At 41.0% G+C, this 18928-nt stretch overlaps 2 long non-coding RNA genes across 2 annotated transcripts in view; one reads left to right on the top strand and one right to left on the bottom strand.

The window, feature by feature from the left end:
* LOC138952882 (uncharacterized) overlaps positions 1 to 104 on the bottom strand; it is a 9293-nt gene extending 9189 nt beyond the window's left edge. The window contains exon 1 of the long non-coding RNA XR_011451448.1: positions 1 to 104. This exon is cut by the window's left edge and continues 56 nt beyond it. This is a non-coding gene — a long non-coding RNA (uncharacterized lncRNA).
* A 5027-nt stretch (positions 105 to 5131) lies between these two features.
* Positions 5132 to 14734, top strand: LOC138952874 (uncharacterized). The gene is made up of 5 exons (XR_011451447.1): positions 5132 to 5492; positions 7182 to 7250; positions 8346 to 8440; positions 10701 to 10871; positions 13032 to 14734. It is a non-coding gene; the product is annotated as an uncharacterized lncRNA (long non-coding RNA).
* Positions 14735 to 18928: the final 4194 nt, after the last annotated feature.

The following is an 18928-nucleotide window of genomic DNA, read 5'->3' as shown; positions in this document are numbered from 1 at the left end:
GCGTCTAGACGGTTCAAATCTCAATGCAGATAGTTGTATGACTAAAAACTTGGCCAGAATTCCGTTTCACACTCTTCCGGGTAACGTCTATTTTTGCTGCACCAAAAGGTATTCATAGTGGAAGAAAGGCTCTTTCAATAAAGTGTGACGAAGGTGAATTTAGCAGAAAGCTGTGTACTGTGTGGTGTTTTGGCATACTTGGATCCTATCCTACTGAAGATATGCGTGCAGGTCTCTGTTAACTATAGTACATGTAGTGCAAACACACACACACACACACACACACACACACACACACACACACACACATTCACACACACATACACACACACACACACACACACACACACACACACACACACACACACACACTGTCACCCGTGACCCACTCCAAATGAAACAAGGTTACACACATTACTTCCTCTGTCCTCGTTTACTAGTGAGTAACAAATACACACACACCAATGTGACCCTCCACCACGGAATGATCGAGTCGCATGTCACCTTTGCATGATTTTCATATTTTTACATTTTTCTAAAGAGTTTTTTATGCTCTATCCAGTGGTGAAAGCCGTTTTAGAAAAGAGCACAAACTGTTTGAGTTATAAGCCTGTGACTAAGGTGACCCTCACACTGTTACAAGACACTCCCCGGACTTACATTAAGCCTAGCGCAGAACCGCGCGAGGTGACATGCGACTCATTTCGTGGTGGAGGGTCACAAATTGGCAACTAAAAATTCATACATTTTCTTCAACACTAATACAGGCTCATACCATACTTTCGCGTACAATTATACGTTATACCGTTCAGTCCTTCGTCAAGTCAACACAACACTGCAAGGAATAGATAAGAAACTCTTATTCATTCAAATAACTAGGAATGGGGGTAAACTTTCACTCTGAAGGATTAGAAATCTGATGCTGAATAAACTGAATTGATTGTCTTTTTTAATTTTTGTTTGTTTGTTGGCATGGATGGTTGGCTTCTATATCGTTTTCTTGTTATCTCGGCCTGACAGCTTGGGTTGGTCGGCTTCTGTATCGTGTATTTCGCAAATCAAAAAGTAACGCGGAAGTCTGTCAAACACGCTTGCAAGAAATCTCGTAAAACCATAAAAACTGGCTTTTAGAGAGCTGAAACAATCCCTTGTCAGAGAGATTTTTTTGCATTGAACAGCTCCGACACAAGATCAATTCTGTTGCTATGTGCGATTTAAATTGTTACCTAGCATGAACATTATTTTCTTTCAAATGAAACAATATGAGCAAATTGCAATGAATATTCAAATTGGGAATATATATACACCGGGCATAAGGGGAAGAACTCTTCTTGAGCTGACGAATTGATGAACCCATGCGCATGCTTATTTAATCCCTTCCCGTAGTTCGTTTCAAAACCCGCAATTACTGAAAACTAAAGCGAACAACTGAACGCAAGAGACCTGCATCACCGCGCGCGCATGCATAACTAAATTAAACACAATTTATTTCACACTGAACAATCTCAAGTCAGTCACATACCGACTTGTTTCTGTGCAGAGTTAGACTAAGTGGGACTTTGTTCATGTATTGATTTCGCAGATTCATGACAATATCAGCCGTCAATTCATCACACACACACACACACACACACACACACACACACACACACACACACACATTTCCGCTCTGTACAGAAAGTATATGTCCAGGTTCTTATCCCATGCGAAAGCCTCGCTAGAGATGGTGAGTCGAATAGTTTACACGGAAAAGACTGTGCCATTGATATCAACCATGAGAGGAAAATATTATACCGTATAAGTCTACTACACATTTACACCACATTCTTGTTGCGTCCAAAACGATCACGCATGTTTGATTCCGCGAGTTATGTCGTGTTAGGGGCAGATTATACCTGCGCAGAGTCAGTGGCACAGACGACGCACTCTATATTATTGATGCTGCGATAGGGGTTATGACGAGTACTTGGCCTGTTTTCCTTTCACGCAACGTGTAGCAGGCTGAGATAATCTGCAGTGCGTCGTCTGTCCTGCTGAAGCTATATAGGTGAGCGCCAGGCCTTATGACCTCAATTGTAGTGTAATGTTTGGTGAGGCCGCCGAAAGCCTGAACAGAAATGATCCGCATTAATTATCAATCTATCTCAACAATAAAGCAGAGGCACTGTCCACGAAGAGCAGGCGCTTGAATAAGTCGAGCAATTGTTTTTTTGCATTTTCGATTCTCAATATTATGCTCACTGCTCTCAATGAGGCATTTTATGTTTAAGGTTCTTTTTTCAGATGGCGGCCGATCGTTAAAAAAAATCAACTAGAGTATCCTAATTTGTCAGTAAGCGCTTGATTTCCATACTTGTAAAATACGTATGATATATATATGTCACGGTAGAGACGAAGATCTGGTAGAAACGTCGTTTCTACCAGTAGAGACGAGGATCGTCGTTTCTACCGGTAGAAACGACGATCGGAGTTTCTACCGGTAGAAACGACGTTTCTACCAGTAGAGACGACGATCGGAGTTTCTACCGGTAGAAACGACGATCGGAATAAAACGTTTGTGTGTGTGTGTGTGCAATGTAGGTGATTTTGTCAATTATGAACACAGTTCTATCTTACCGGAATGAACTCATTTTTAACGTTGTTTACAGAGCACGTGCATTTGTGGGAAATGTATTGCGTGTTCAGGCCTGGGTCAGGCCGCAATTTTCTCCCCCCTTTCCTAACCTAGGTGGTGGGTTCAAGTGCTAGTCTTTCGGATGAGACGAAAAACCGAGGTCCCTTCGTGTACACTACATTGGGGTGTGCACGTTAAAGATCCCACGATTGACAAAAGGGTCTTTCCTGGCAAAATTGTATAGGCATAGATAAAAATGTCCATCAAATACCCGTGGGACTTGGAATAAAGTAAAAAAATTCCATCTCACACGGCATTAAGTCTCAGGAAACATGAATACACGCATGCAGGAAAACAAAAAATATGGGTAGCGCCGTATGTATGGCAGCTCGCTTTCCCCGGGGAGAAAGCAGCCCGAATTTCCATGAGGGTAACCTCACTGGACTGTAAAATCTTATCCAAGAATGTCAGCAAATATTGTTCACCTACTACAACTGCCTTCACTGACCAGACGAAGACAGCAATCACAACTATTTTTCCTTCAGAGTGAACACAATTTGTGAAATATCTCTGTTAGTTTGACTTCCGATAACAGTATTCCACAGACCTTCAACATTCGTATAGCCGGCTATTTTAATTGTTGCTAAAGATTGTTGACAATGGAACAAAAAGAAGAGTTCTACAAATTGTTAAGGCTTCACATTGATAGCCTTGATTCAACAAAACTGAAGAGACTCGTTTACGATAACACAAGACAAGTACACACAGGCTATATCTGCTTTGCAGTTGGATAAGGGCGAGAAGTGTGGAAATGGCGCTGGGTTTAAGTCTTGGTGTCTGAGGCACTTCAAACTGCAGAGAATCGGTGGCCAAATCATATTGTATTGCAAAAAAGCAAGTGTGCCCGTAGTGTGCAAGGAAGACCCAATGTAACACCGCTAAATGCAAGTGCAAGCGAGCAGCAGTACATTGCTCTACAAAAAGTCACCCTAAATCCACCCGATCGTGTCTGAACAAAGACAATCACTCTGGTGAGGGAGTGTACCCCTCTTCTGACAATTCTTCTAGTGCACTAAATGCAGTTCCAAACTGTCTAGTGATGAGCAAGCCTCGTGTATTATTTCTTCGTTTCTACCGGTAGAAACGTCGTTTCTACCGGTAGAAACGACGATCGTCGTCTCCACTGGTAGAAACGTCATTTCTACCGGTAGAAACGAGGATCGTCGTTTCTACCGGTAGAAACGACGATCCTCGTCTCTACCGGTAGAAACGACGTTTCTACCAGATCTTCGTCTCTACCGTGACATATACAAATCAAACACGAACAAAATCAGTGTTCCTTTCCTTAAATGCAAGCTGTGAAAGATGACTGAAAATCTGCTTCATAGAACCACTGCTAACCGCAGTGAGAGTGAATGAACACACATTCTAACAAGCATTGACCTCGACGAAGGTCAAGATATCCGCCTTGTTGCCGTGGTGACACGGGGGTGGGACATGGATATATACCGTCTCTGGGACTGCACAAACAGTTGACCCGTGACCAACCCGGGCCGGATTCTAATCCGCAACCTGAAGTCACGCAAAACTGTTTCAAACCATACTGAGAGAGAGAGAGAGAGAGAGAAGTCTGAAGTCTGAAGTCTGAATGTTTTAATGAGTAGGCCTTGGGCCCTTTTCATGGAGATGAGCACATCTCAAGCACCAGCATACAAATGCACATAGTGAACAAAAACAAGAACATCCTACTAGTATCGCCCTGTTTCGTTTACGGATTATGGATTACGAATGGAAAGCGCCTTCATGACAAATGTAGAATAACGTAGCAATAGCGGCTTACTAGTGTTTGAAAACAGCATGGTTAATTTAAACAATGATGAGAGAGAGAGAGAGAGAGAGAGAGAGAGAGAGAGAGAGAGAGAGAGAGAGAGAGAGAGAGAGGGAGACTGAGAGAGAGAGGGAGGGAGACAGACAGACAGACAGACAGAGGAAGAGAGAGAAAGAGAGAGTGTGGTGACACGGGGGTGGGACATGGATACCGTTTCTGGCTCTGCACAAATAGTTGACCCGTGTCCAACCCGGGCCGGATTCCAATCCGCGACCTTAAGTCACGCAAAACTGTTTCAAACCACACTCAGAGAGAGAGAGAGAAAGACAGAGAGAGAGAGAGAGAGAGAGAGAGAGAGAGAGAGAGAGAGAGAGAGAGAGAGAGAGAGAGAGAGAGAGAGCACCCATTGCACACCGGTTGGACCGTATATAAGGTAACGTCAAATTATGCTTGTGCAACGTATGTGGGAGTATCACTTATACCCTCAGGATATCTCTTATCCTGTTGCGTAGCGTTACAAGCAGAGAACAGTATACCGAAATGGGAAGGGGAAAAAATGGATCGGGAATTTACAGGACGTCCGCTGTGCTCTCAATCTTCAGTAGTTATAAGTCCCTCTTAGTTTATCCGAGTTGAGTCTGTCTAGATAATGCCATTTTCTCCACCCCTTCTTTTGTACTTTTTAATTTTTTTTGTGTGACTGTGCTTGAAATGAAAGTTATTCGTTAGATCGTTTCTACTTTTTTGTCACTTGAAACATGGCGGACATCGGATGAAGTCACGAGTGGGGCGGTTTCGCCCTGCGAAAAGAAGCTTCGTGCCGGTTGTGGATCGGACTATAAGTAGGGTCGGCAGGCCCAAAACACGCAAAATAAACCTAGATTCCTCTTCTGGTTCCTCGCGTTGCGAGTCGTCATGGGTTCGCTCCTCAGCCGATTCAACCCAGCAAGGACTCCAAGTAGGTCAAGGAGACGGCGACTGGGCAAAATCCCAAAGTAGACTAGATCATTAGAGGAAAGGACGTTATACCCATTCCGTAAAACTCCAAAGGTATGTAAATGACTTAGGACATAAATCGGAGGGTTAGATTGCAGTTGATTCGGAGCAATGAATTTACAACGCTAAAGTTCAAAACTTCTACACCATGACCATACAAATTACTTTTTTTTTTCATTCAATTTCAAACTCAAAGATTCCATTTTGTTCTGTCTGTGTTTGAAAGTGCATTTCGACTCTCAGCATCATGATATTGATAATGACGCAGAGCAATCAACACCTACTGAGCTAAGTTCCTTTTTATGTCTGTTGGCTAGTACAACAGTACAACTTGAACTACAAGTACAAGGGCCATGAGGTTGACATAATTTGGGGTTGGTTAATTTTGTTTGTTTGTGATGTTGCCACATAAGGCTTTAGCAGTTTTTAGTCCCATGACTCATTGAATGTTTTAAAGATCTACATATTTATGTATTATATGTCTACACACCAATGTCTCATGCACTGAGGAATTTCTGTTATGATGATGTATTGGTAACAATTCTGCTCTATTGCTCCAATTGTAATACTCACTAATACTGGTATGATCATAATGACATGTAGTACTCACTACTGCTGACTCAATCAGTCAATGAAATTAAGCCATGAAACTACAGTGTTGCAACTGGATTTGTTACACATATTTGTTATGCGGTGTCTGCATGAGGAGAGGTACAACCTCTGTCCCCTCTGTTAAAATAGCAAAATCTAGATCGGCACTTTTCAGGGTGAGTACGGGTAAGGTCATCAAATCTAGTTTTTATGCCACATGTTTGCCAAGATCTGCAGTCTTGGTTGGAGCAAAACAACGTTTGATTTGGAACAAAAAGGACTGGGTGGTCGGGTGGTAACGCACTTGCGCTCAGAAGCGAGAGGTTGCGATTTCGACCCTGGGTTAGGGCGTTAGCAATTTTCTCCCCCCTTTCCTAACCTAGGTGGTGGGTTCAAGTGCTAGTCTTTCGGATGAGAAGAAAAACCGAGGTCCCTTCGTGTACACTACATTGGGGTGTGCACGTTAAAGATCCCACGATTGACAAAAGGGTCTTTCCTGGCAAAATTGTATTAAGGCAAAGATAAAAATGACCACCCAAAATACCCGTGTGACTTGGAATAATAGGCCGTAAAAAGTAAGATATGCGCCGAAATGGCTGCGATCTGCTGGTCGATGTGAATGCGTGATGTATTGTGTAAAAAAAATTCCATCTCACACGGCATAAATAAATCCCTGCGCCTTGAGTCCGAGTCTGGAGATACGCGCGCGATATAAGACTTCATATAACATCCTGACTGCTTGCTGTGCAGAGGAAGTGTTCTTTTTAAGAAATGCATTCAAATAAAACAAATGGAGAAATGCCCACTGAACAGAAACAGCCAGGTTCCTAATGTGTGGTATGAATCCAAGTTGAGAGAGATCAGCTGAGCTAGGATTTTACATGGAACAAGATCATCCCTCCACTTGCATATATACATACCAGAAATGAACATACAGTGTGCTTGATGTGGTGATCAAGTGACATTTTGCTATGAATTTGTTTAAGCAACTAGTAGCTTCTTCAGCGTTAATTCATTAAACAATTACTCTTATTAGAACACATTGCTAAGTTAAGTTATGCGTGTGTTTGTTATTGCAATGTAAGACCTCATGACATAGATATAACAAAATAACACATGATGAGATTCTAAATATGTTTTGTTTACTTGCAGGTCTCAGTTATTACCAAGCCCTGCCTCATTCTTCCCGCAACAGTGACATGGTGCTGTTATAGAACACAAGTAAGGCTTTTGATCATTTCCAAAATACACTAGCAATAGATTGTGAGTGCAACTGGTAATGAGAATATTTTACCACAAAAGGCTAAAGTACAAATAACAGATTTATGATGTTGGAAAAAGAAGTCCGCCAGAGCAAGTGATTAGTGTACCAGTTAGCTAGGGTGGATATATATATTATATAATTACAATTTACAGTCAGCATAAAATGTTGAGGCCAGTCTTGAATTGTTCTCGCCCTGTGAATTCACCGGCAAATCAGATGGCATGAAGAAATCAATGGTATATTATGCTCTGCATTGAATGAACCATCTCCAGTCATTCTGAGTGACACACCTCTTTAAAAAAAAACATGCCAGTAATTAAATCCAGGCTACATGGGGATGGAAAATGACCCTGGCAATTTCAACCTCTGCTTGTGCCTTTGTGTAGCAGGATTGGATATGGATCTTCAAAAGCCTTAGTTCATTTGTTTGTATCATGTATGACGTTATAAGTTAATACTATTAGTCAATTTCAAATAGCAGAGTTATTTTCAGAGCTTTCTAACCTCAAACCCTGTCTGCCCCGTGGAATCTAGTTTGTAATATAAAGGGTATTTTGATTTTGACTCAGTTTCTTTCTTGCAAGTTCATTCTTTTCTCATTCTAGGTACTAAACCACTACTGATGACTGCCTGCATCAGGGTTATAATTTATGAAGAAGTCAAAATGCACATATATAACAGTTTACAATTTAAAGGCACACTTGCCTTGTCACTATAGTGTGGGTCACTGTCTCAGATATTATATGGCTATGCTTTAACATGGAATCCCTCATCTTGGCCACATACTAAAAAATAAAATATATATTCAGTGACTGCTTGCTGTGGTGAGTTAACTCAAAATATGGGATATTTTCACAAACATTCAAGCTGATCTATGTTGGTATGCGTCCAAGTAGAGGGATGATCTTATCCCAAGTAAAAGCCTGACAAGATCTGAGACTGTGATTGTGAAGCAAAATGTTTTTACATAGTAAAGTAAGCCTTTAACGAGAAAGTATGTCTATTGCACTGGGTGTTTTATTATTATTATAGTATATATATTTTTCTTCCAGGTAGTCTCTCTTTAAACTGACTTTCTACACCATGGTGTCTCTGGCAGTGTTATAGTGGCAGAAGACAGTTGGAACTGGATATCCTCATTTAGATGGTAGGCATGTTTTCGGCTTTTGTGTTGCTTTGGTGTATGTGTGTATGGTGTGTGTGTGTGTCTGTGTTAAGGCCATGTCAGACGCACAACACAAAACAGTGTTTCCTTTCAAAACAAACACAAAACAGCGTGTTTCCCATGTGACATCCCCCAAAACGCGTTTCAGAAAACACTGTTTCGTGTTTTTGCATCGTGTTTTGGGTTTTAGAGCATGCTCTAAAATCTAAAAACACGTTTTGGTAGTCAGCCAATGAACGCGGACGATCAACTCAAGTGACTCGGTTTCCGGCACCACGGAGATAGAAAAAAATGGCAGACTCAGATGTGGTACCGATTCAGGGTAGTATCGGACCCATGAATCCTAACTAGAGTCTATGGATCCTGTCACGATTGAAGAGAGGCAATAATATCAGTGGGCGCTGCCAGCCGTGTTGTTTACAAACCCAAACACAGCGCGGTAGCTGAACGGGTCAAGCTGACACTGACCGTATCAGTGGACACTGACCGTATCAGTGGACACTGACCGTATCAGTGGACACTGACCGTATCAGTGGGCACTGCCAGCCATGTTGTTTACAAACTCAAACACAGGGCGATAGCTGGACGGGTCAAGCTGACACTGACCGATATTTCTGTGAAAACACGCACCGCGCTTCATCTGTGTTTTTCGCAAGTGACATCCCCTCTTTAAAAACATGTGTTTCCCCGACGTTTTGAGATGGTGTTTTTGTCGAAAACAGGGTTTTGTGTTGTGCGTCTGTCTCCGCCTTTAGACACATACCAGAAATAAACACACTGTTTGCATGCTGTTGTGAAGTGACATTTTGTGATTTGTTTTTTTAATGAACTAGTACAGGTAGCTTTTACAGCATTTATTCATAACACAATCGCACTTTTTGGGGTATGTGAACAAGTTAAGAGATCAGGGTTCGACACTAGCGGGGGCGGGGGGCGGAACGCCCCAGAGTTTTGTGTTCCGCCCCAAACATTGCCGAAGCTTGGGGCCCACTCCGCCCCAGGATAAATTCCAACAATGACAAACCGAAAATTCTAATGCCAGCAGAGCCAATCACTAAAAATCGCCAGTTAAAGTCGTCACTGAAATTTGCGTTACGATCAATGCCGCAGTCAAGAAAAAAAACACATTCAAATCGTCGAAGGACAATGTCGTAAGGGAAATAACTCCCAGATTGCGCTCTTTAGCGTGAGAGATAAGTATCGCCTTCAAATGCCAAACGCAAAATGTGGCGACACATCCCTGGTGTAAAAAGACATGGAAATGAAGATGAAGAACAGGGTGGAGAGAAACGAAAAAAGGAGACCGATGCAGCCAAAAGCGCGAAGCGCTGTCGTAATTTCAATGTCAAATGGTTGAAAGAATTTCCCTGGCTTCAGTACGATGAAGAAAAACAGACAACGCATTGCCGCACGTGAATACTGAGAGTGGGCCCCAGATTTTTTTTTCCGCCCCAGCAATTTCCATCTCTGGGGCCAGTGTGGCCCCAGGCCAAATAAGTTAGTGTCGACCCCTGGAGATCATGTCTTATCCCATTTTAAAGCCCTACCAGATCTGAGACGGTGAGCCAAATTGTTTTCATGAGAAGGAATGTGCCTTTTAGTGAAATCTATGTACTTTACAAAACATATTTTAAGAAATGAAATGTGTTACAAGTAACAGCCATATGAGTGATAGCCTGTAGGTGGAATAATAATCTTCAATTGCCTATAAATGATTATCTGGTTAAGAATGACCTCTTCAAGAAAATTAATGCAAAGCATTTTGATGTTTGTGACAATTAGTTACTCTTTATCACGTTTGGTCGCTGATTTTGCTGTCAGTGTCAGTGCTGGGCAGGTGTGCGTCCATGATGTCATTGCTATTGAAAACTAATCTGTACTATAAAGTAAATGTACCCATACATGGCAGTTGTCTGGTCAAACCGGGGGCCAGCCATGACTGGGACTGATGTATCCTCAGGCACTCGACACCAGGTGGGCGGGGCCAGTGGTTGGGGTGTGATTCCCTGCCTTACACCACCACAAAGTGTTGTATCAGTAGACAAGACTGAGCAGAACTTCTGCCCCACCCCCCTCACCAATTGACCACTCAGTGCCATGTGCCTGTGGCTGTATCATAAACACTTTGTGACAATAGTTGTTACCTCCTTAGATCATATCTTGTGATGCTCCTCGGTGTTTGATGTATGCTAACTGGTGTACTTATGACATAGTGTTCATATGAAAGTTTTATGTGTTGCAGCTCATCCAGATCACAGGTACACAAAGGAGCTGGTTCCAGTGAAAACATAGGCACATGGAACTGCTTATGGACTACTTTAGAAAGTGTGCGGTTACAACCAAGACTCTCCAGTTAGAAAGGTCTGCGGAAGGGTGCTTGTTCTCTTTCCTCGGACAGGCTTTTCAAGACTAGGTAGGTTAAACCACATGATTGGGCTTTAATTATGAATGCACTTCAAAGTTCACTTATTTCATTATCTGGTACAAGTTCTCTTGCATGTGGGTGTAAGGCTGAAGAAGAACCTCTGACAAGTCAATTTTCAAGCAACTGAGCATGAACCCAGGTAAAAAAAAAACACAGAGCTCTCTTTCTCTCTCTTTCTATTGGTCTGTTATTCATAGAATGACACTAACAGTGACACAAGTAAAAAATCTGTATCATTGTCTTGACCTCTAGAAATTTGGTAGAGAATAAGATGACTAATAGTATTATTTTGATTATTTTATGGTCATTACTGTGGACTCCCCCCCCCCACACACACACACACACACTGCCCCTTTTAAGACACCCCAATCTAAGACTCCTTCCTATTAATGACCCTGTTTACGCAGACTTCTTGTTCATAACATCTGTAAATTCACTCCCATTTTAAGACTTGCTCCTTTTTAAGACCTGGTTTTGCTTATTTTGGATTTCGAAAAAGAGAACAACAAATCCCCACTCTCTAGCCAGGCACATGATTTTTGTATGAACCAAGTTGAGGGATGGCATTTGTATAGGCCTGACCAGATCTGAGATGTTGAATCTATTGCTTACAAAGAAAGCATTGTGTCATTAAAGGCACACTACTTCTCTTCACCGTCTCAGTTCAGGCCAGGCTTTAACATAGGATAAGCTCATCCCTCAACTTGGTCACATATGAACAATCAACACACTGACTTCTTGCTGTAGTGATCGAGTCAGATTTGCCAAGGCGTGTACATGGAATAAGATCATAATTCTAAATGCTGAAGTAACATTCTGTTTCCTATGAAGCTAGGCTTGATTTTGGTATGAATCCAAGTTAAGGGATAGCATGTGTAAAAGCAGAATTGTTTACAGAGGCAGCTTTGTGTTATTAAAGGCATCTCAGATCACCTGCCAGGCTTTTTTTTTTTTTTTTTTTTTTTTTTTTTTTTTTTTTTTTTACATGGGGTAAGACTATCCCTCCACTCCGGCACATACCAGCAATAAACACAGTGGTTACTTGTGATGAAATAGTGGCAAGACAGATGATTTAAGCATCACATAACCTTCCTAAGTGAAGTCAAGTCATGTGTGTGTGTGTGTGTGAGCATAGAATGTTGAGGACAGCCTTGAAATTTTCTGACTGTGTGAATTCAACAGAACTGCTGTAAATCTGGCGCAGTATAGTTTTTATTGTATGAAACTTCATTTCCAGTCAGGTGCTATGAAGAAATCATATCAGGTTATGCTTTGCAGTGAACCACCACCAGTATTTATTTATTTATTAAGGAGATTTCTATAGCGCATAACTAAAAGCACAAAACAGTTATCCAATGGATACCATCACACTGCAACATACAAGGGAATGAGGAAGCTGACAGGCTGGCGAAAGAAGGAGGGAAGCTACCACAAGAGAACCAGCAAGTTACATTTGGTGAGGCAAAAACCATTGTAAAAGAGAAGCAACGGAAAAGGTGGCTGCAACAACACCCTCAATACAACCCTAGAGACAGTTACTATCAACTCTCCAGAAAAGACCAGGTCATCATTGTGCGCCTGAGAACCGGCCACTGCAGACTCAGGCATCACATGTTCTCAAAATTCCACATTGGGGACACGCCTGTATGCCACTGTGGCATCGCAGACATGACAGTGGAACACCTCCTCCAACACTGTCCAATCCACCAGAAACTACGAGCAGAAACATGGTCTGCTGACACACCAGTTCAGGAGAAGATCTTCGGCACCCTGCAGAGTCTTCGCTGTACTGCAGACTTCATCAGAAGTTCCGGAGTCCCTGTCTGAGCGATCGAGAAGAAGAAGAAGAAGACTAAAAGCACTATTTCTGAGTAACACGTCATCTTAATTAAAGCATGCCAGTATCGCCAGGCTCCTTTTGGGTGGTAAATGTGGATCTTCAAAAGCCTAAGTTAAAAAAACAAGATGTAAAAGTACATTTTGAATAGTAGGTTTTTTTCAGAGGGCAGATATCACAAGATATGATCGTTCAACTGCATGTACGTATGCCTCATTACTAAAACAAAAATTAAGTGGTATTTTACTCGTCTTTCTGGTAAAACATATACACCATCAATATATTATAATAATGATCTTGCTTGTTTACAGATGGACAACAGCTGCTGCCAGGACTAGGTTACGCATAAAGAAAACAGTCAACACTTGGCTGGTGCTGGAGCTTCTTTGATGTCTATATCAACAACAAAAAAGACAGACAGATACCAGCTCATTCAAGACCATATCCCCATTTTACTCACACAGAACAGAGAGCCATCTTCCGCCTTCGCACAGGACACTGCTGTCTGAAGGTACACCTCAAAAGGATAGGTTTTGCACCTACAGCGGACTGTGGCTAGGGTAGGAAGAACAGACTCTGCAACACGTTCTGAGAGGGTTGCCTTTCCTTGCCACCCCTGTGCAACAAGACTTGGCCAGAGAGCACACATCCAAATGCAAACACTGAACACTGAAGAGGAAGAAGAAACAATAAAAAGATATGCACTTGGCAAGATCCTTAAAATGTAAAACTAGTACGTGTGACAATTTTGAATTGTTCAGAGATGGTTTTGCTTCAGTGGTAAATGTTTTAGCTTTGTTATAAGATTCCGTTACTGAAGCATACTTTAAAACCTTGACCTTCCAAGTCTTGAACAACATACCCTAACTGTGTTAGCACCCTGGGCTGCGATCATTGTGTTGAGCTACTTAACAGAGGACTCCTTGGTTTTATTACATATACTTTGGTTAACTTTAATTATTTGATAAATAATTCTAATACTGTAGGACAACTCCCCCATCAAATGTAGAAATGTCGTCTGCATTTTTGACTCACATGCGAAGCAAAAGTGAGTCTATGTACTCACCCGAGTCGTCCGTCCGGACGTCCGGAAAACTTTAACGTTGGATATTTCTTGGACACTATTCAGTCTATCAGTACCAAATTTGGCAAGATGGTGTATGATGACAAGGCCCCAAAAAACATACATAGCATCTTGACCTATTTTTCCCATTTTTCCCATTTTCTCTGAAGTTTTTGAGATTCAATACCTCACCTATATATGATATATAGGGCAAAGTAAGCCCCATCTTTTGATACCAGTTTGGTTTACCTTGCTTCAAGGTCAAGGTCACAGGAGCTCTTCAAAGTTGGATTGTATACATATTTTGAAGTGACCTTGACCCTGAACTATGGAAGATAACTGTTTCAAACTTAAACATTATGTGGGGCACATGTTATGCTTTCATCATGAGACACATTTGGTCACATATGATCAAGGTCAAGGTCACTTTGACCCTTATGAAATGTGACCAAAATAAGGTAGTGAACCACTAAAAGTGACCATATCTCATGGTAGAAAGAGCCAATAAGCACCATTGTATTTCTTATGTCTTGAATTAACAGCTTTGTGTTGCATGACCTTGGATGACCTTGACCTTGGGTCAAGGTCACATGTATTTTGGTAGGAAAAATGTGTAAAGCATGTGAGTCGTATGGGCTTTGCCCTTCTTGTTATTTTGTATACTGCATATTTTAAAAGGCTATTTTTGTGCACAAAACATGCATCTGCAGGGAGGTTTAGAGGGTGAAGTTAGGATCTATTATGGGGCATGCAGCACCACACCCATTTTGTGTGTGTGTATTTTGTGTTGACACATAAGACACTGTCATTCCAGCAGAAACCTGTGATGATGCACATTTTATTGCAGTAACCAGCTGAAATTGTATGTACGTTGTTATGAAATTGACAAATGATCCCTGCTTTGCAATCCTGGGTTAATGATATTGCCAAAATTAAAACGTGGAGGAAAAAGTGAGTGTAAACCTATTCTTGTGGTGGTGGTGGTGGTGGTGGTGGTGGTGTGTGTGTCTGGTTAGTGTGTGTGTGTGTGTGTTTGAGTGTGTGTTAAACAAACAACAACGACAAACAACACCAAACCTAAATCAAACAAGCATAACAAAAACAAATGACACAAAAACTGACAAAAATCAGAATATCAACTGAGGAGAAAAAAACAGTGGCTGAATGCAATACTTATTATAACTTAAAAAGTAAAAGTGTGCGTGTGATGTGTGCGTATGTTTGAGTGTTTTAAACAAAAACAACAAACCTAAATTAAACAAGCACAACAACAACAACAAAACAAACGTGGCAAAATTCTGAATATGAACTGAGGAAAAACAAACAGTGCCTAAGTACGAGACTTATTATCAGGGAAACAACGGCAAAACTCGCAATGTCGTATGGAATAAGGTAAAAGATGTAAATCATGGTTTACAGAGAACATCAGTACTGAGTTCTGTCATGTTTTATTTTCTCCAGAGTGTGACGTCTGCAGAATGATCGATACAAAAAGCAGTGTCTCCAGTCATGGCCATATGCTGCTTTCCTAATTTTTGCTTTGCACTATTTTTGCTTTGTGCACATATTTGAACCTTGTGGTGCTATGATTCGGTTCTTAAAAGAAAATTATGACTCACACTCACATACAATCCTTGTTTTTGAATGTTTTAAAACATTGCTGCTTTCTGCTTTGAGCCTGGAGGAACAAAATGACTCTGAAGCCGGACTGCCGAGAGGAAGAATGAGAGGGAAAAGAACACGCAGCCATGAAAACACACACACCTCCCTGACAGATAAACTGCTTATGTTCCAAAATCAAGAATCTTTAAGCGCGCACGCACGCACGCACACACACAAACACACACGCGCGCGCGCGCGCACACAGAGAGACTCTCCTCGTGGAAGTAAACTTATACTCGAACTTGAAAGTAAGTATAAATGTTTGATACGAAATAAACCTGTGATAAAAGTCTTTTTATAAATCATCGGTACCAACAAAATTGTCACAACACGTAAAAGGACATACTGTAGTTTCAAATTAGTAACAATCTAAGCCATTTTAATCAGCACTGGTGTCCGGCAAGCACTAACAGATACAACAGCACGTGTATGCATCTTGAAGTAATAAGACCTTGAAGTAGGCCTAGAGTTTACACTATGCATTATGTAATGCTTTAATTCAGCTGCCTAACTGTGGAACTTTGCAAATGTGTGAGGACCGTTTCACAAAACAGACAAAACACCCTCTCAGTTATTTACACAAATCAGTTCCAGAATGTGCGTGTTCCTTTTCCGTCTCTGCAAATTAATGTTATCTGGGGGAAAAACGAATCATTGTCGCTTCCGCCCTCAGTTATAATTGCCTGAGCATAATAGGAAATGCAACAGGTGTAGTCTTCCGCCTGATTTTTAGTCAAGATATTTCGCGGACACAGAATGTTTCTTTCTTTTTTCTTTGTATGTTCACAAGCTCACATACAATCATTTATGCAACACTGACAATAAGACCAGACCAGAGTTGTGATTGAAATGGGCAGTTTATTTAATAAAGCTCCAGAATGAATAAAAATACATGACAAAATAAGGTGGTCCCGCTGTAAAAAGCCGATTACCAAACACACACACACACCAACACACACAAACACACTCACGCACGCACACACACACACACACACACACACACACACACACACACACACACACACACACACACACACACACACACACACACAGTAACATTGTACAACTTACTGTCACATTCAAGCGGGAACACCAAACAAAACGTATCATCAAATGAAACAACATTTTAAGTGGTCAACTGAGCAGATGACCACAAACCACACTTGAAATCTTCACATTTTAACACTTTCTCCTGTATCCATAAAAGTCATTTATGCTGACTAGATAATGACATAATAAAATGACATCAATAAAACCATTCCCTTTTTTATTTTAAAGAAAAACAAGAAAATTAAAATAACGCAAAGAACTGATGCTCAGTAAGGTTGGGTATCGATCTCAAATGTGTGCATAGCTAATTACATGTAACCGGCATGGACTGGGGCTAGAATTGGCCTTTCTGTCAGGCAACTCGGCCTCTAATTGGTTTTATACTGTCTGATCCCCCTCCAGAAAAAAACAATACCATTTGCCCCGTGCTTCTGCGCCCACAAAAAATATTCGGGAATAAGAAAAGTTCAAATTTTAGGCACCCCACATACAACCTTAATTGTCAGTCAATTACTTTACTGCAATCAACGTTGATTTTAAAGTACCATGTCATTATTATTTTGGAGATAGATTTGAAAAAGTCCATAATTGCAGACTGCGTATTGCATACCTGTCAAGTACTTTTGGCCTCTGACCATAGTAAATGGCATAAGAAACCATAGTTGGGGATCAAAAACCATAGTTAATGCGTGGATCAGGATGTGGTTAAACGCACAAATTCAACTTCTCACGCATACACACTAAACCAATCAGATTGTTTTTCGCAAACTAAAAGTAAAACACATAAATTCCTTTCTACACAAACTGCTCTTTATTTACCACTACATGTAATACATTTACACTGCACTCTTGTTCGTTCATTTTTTTTGTCACTTGTCACTTGTGTTCTTTGTTGTATTCATCTGTGCAAATCTTTGCTTTGTCAATCATGCTGCCAGTCACCTTAAAATCATGGCAGCATGCATCAGAGTTAATTTTGACCTGTAAGAAGGCAGTCAGTGTGTCAGCTCCCAGACTGTGATCCAGCACTTGAAGGTGTTGCAGGGTTTCACTGCCAAATGGAAATTTATTCAACATTTTCCTCACACAGGCCATGTAGAACTGGCGCACATCATGCCAGAACTTCTGTTGTGTGGCTGGTGCAAGCTCCTCCTCAGAAATGAATGAACGGCAGTCCATGCCAGCAACAAAAAAAACAATTTTTTTTTTATTTTTTTTTTTTAATGCTGAAAATGCGTATGGTTTGAGGTATACGACGTAGGACCCAAAAAAACACCGAAAATCCGTAAGAATTACGCAGAATGCGTAGGACTTGACAGGTATGGTATTGGTATGAGTGATTTGAATTTTGATTTGTCAGCGGCACCTCAAGGATTGCCCCAAATGTGAGTGCGGTTACCCAAGGGAGACTGCTGAGCACTATTTGTTGCATTGACCCTTGTGTAGAGATGTACGATTATTGTCAATTGATAACTGATTATAAGTTTATTGAAATATTATTGAAAGGCATCCCGCAATATTCCCGGAATGTCAATCAGACCATATTCATAACTGTACAAGAATTTATTAAGACAAACAGGCATGTTCCGTACATGAGCCTCTACATTTTATTCATAATGTTCATTTGACACTGTCATGAGACAAATGCTGCCTGACCAATTGTTCTTCGTAATTTCTCTCGTGTTTTGTGTCCTTGTTTCGACTTATCGATTATGGCCCAATCGTTATGTAATTTAGTGCCATTTTCGCCGATCACAAAATGTATTAACTTTGCGTGTGTGTCTTCTGTGCATTTAATATTATTGTGACGTGACCCACTCTTCCAACATTTCTGGCGCTCCAAGTCTTCGTCGTCCTTTTTTTTCCCCTTATGCTGAATTCTGTTCTCTCGTACCCCATTTCTTTTTGTTTCTTGTTTTTACCCCACCAAGTTCTGTACTACCACCCCCTCCCTTTTTTGATTGCTTGCGCATCAGGTTTGTCTGTTTGTTTTCGTTGTCTGAAATGAGTAAATGTATCTAGTCCGCCATCATGCTAAACTTTGTTATGTACATACCAGGATGACTTAAAATAAGCATTTATGCTTGAGTTATCTTAAAAAAACAATGCATTGTTTCTGTCATGATAACAAATTGAATAAAGTTTTGTAAACCAATGGACTGATTATAGTTGACCCTGATATGTGATTACGGGATAGTGTCACGTTAATTTATTTCTACTTTCACTTGTACTTTTGTACTTAAAACAAATCACTGAAATGTAAAAGTTATTTTTTTTCCATTGTGAAGTGTCGTCAGTCTCCTCAAGGTAATGCAGTCAAACTCAACCAAAAGTTGGAGGGGCTTCTTCATACTTTCAGTGTGTGTGTGTGTGTGTGTGTGTGTGTGTGTGTGTGTGTGTGTGTGTGTGTGTGTGATTTCTTTTGACACTATG

The sequence above is a fragment of the Littorina saxatilis genome, linkage group LG17 (assembly GCF_037325665.1).
Source record: "Littorina saxatilis isolate snail1 linkage group LG17, US_GU_Lsax_2.0, whole genome shotgun sequence".
Classification (NCBI taxonomy): domain Eukaryota; kingdom Metazoa; phylum Mollusca; class Gastropoda; order Littorinimorpha; family Littorinidae; genus Littorina; species Littorina saxatilis.
The sequence above is the reverse complement of the archived record's forward strand: the minus strand, read 5'-3'. Positions and strand labels throughout refer to the sequence as shown.